The following is an 882-nucleotide window of genomic DNA, read 5'->3' on the forward strand; positions in this document are numbered from 1 at the left end:
ATTTTGCATCAAGAGATGAAAACCAAGTTGCTCCTTTGATTTTTTCTAAAATAGAATCTTTTCTTGGAAGTTTATGAGCATCACCAATAGTTGCTTCATTCATTTTCTTATAGTTTATTACCATTCTTCATTTTCTCCTTTTAATTTCATTATTGTTTTCAACGTAAAAAGCTGGAGCCGCACGAGGACTTTTACTTAATTTTATAATTCCTTTTTTCAAAAGATCTTTACATTCTAGTAAGAACTATTCTCTATCTCTTGCAGAATAAGAAATTTTATTTGGAACATTTATCTCTTTTGTGGGATCTTTTAATTTAATCCTTACTAATTCGTTATTTGTATTTTTAATATCTAAAGGATTTTCAGCACAAATTTCATCCAAAAGTTCTTCTATCTTTATTTCAAGATTAATTTTTGGGATATTTATCTGAAAGTATAAATTTAAATAACATGTCTCTAATATAGAAAATATTTTAAATTTTAAGATCTTATTTATAGTAGTAGTTGGTATTTTTATACGTTTTGATTTTTGATTTATTGAAGAATCATGTGGAGCTTTTAAAACTATATATGTTAATTCTTGAATGAATGGATGATATAGTTTTAAAAAGTTATTTCCTATGATAAAATCTATTCCAGAATTTAACATATATATAGATGGAACAATGAACCTATAATTTTGAATAAAAATTTCAACCATCTCTGCTTTTTGGTCAATTTTATGTATTGATTTGTCAGCTATTCTAACTCTTAATGGTTTCTTTAATTTTTTCCAATCAAGTTTTATATTTGAACTAGCAAAGCATTGTGTTGCCCCAGAATCTATGAAAGCATTTATAAACTTTTCTGCTATTTTTATAGTAATAAATGTGGCATTATTAC

This window comes from Arachis duranensis, chromosome 2 (assembly GCF_000817695.3).
Source record: "Arachis duranensis cultivar V14167 chromosome 2, aradu.V14167.gnm2.J7QH, whole genome shotgun sequence".
In the NCBI taxonomy this organism is placed as follows: Eukaryota; Viridiplantae; Streptophyta; class Magnoliopsida; order Fabales; family Fabaceae; genus Arachis; species Arachis duranensis.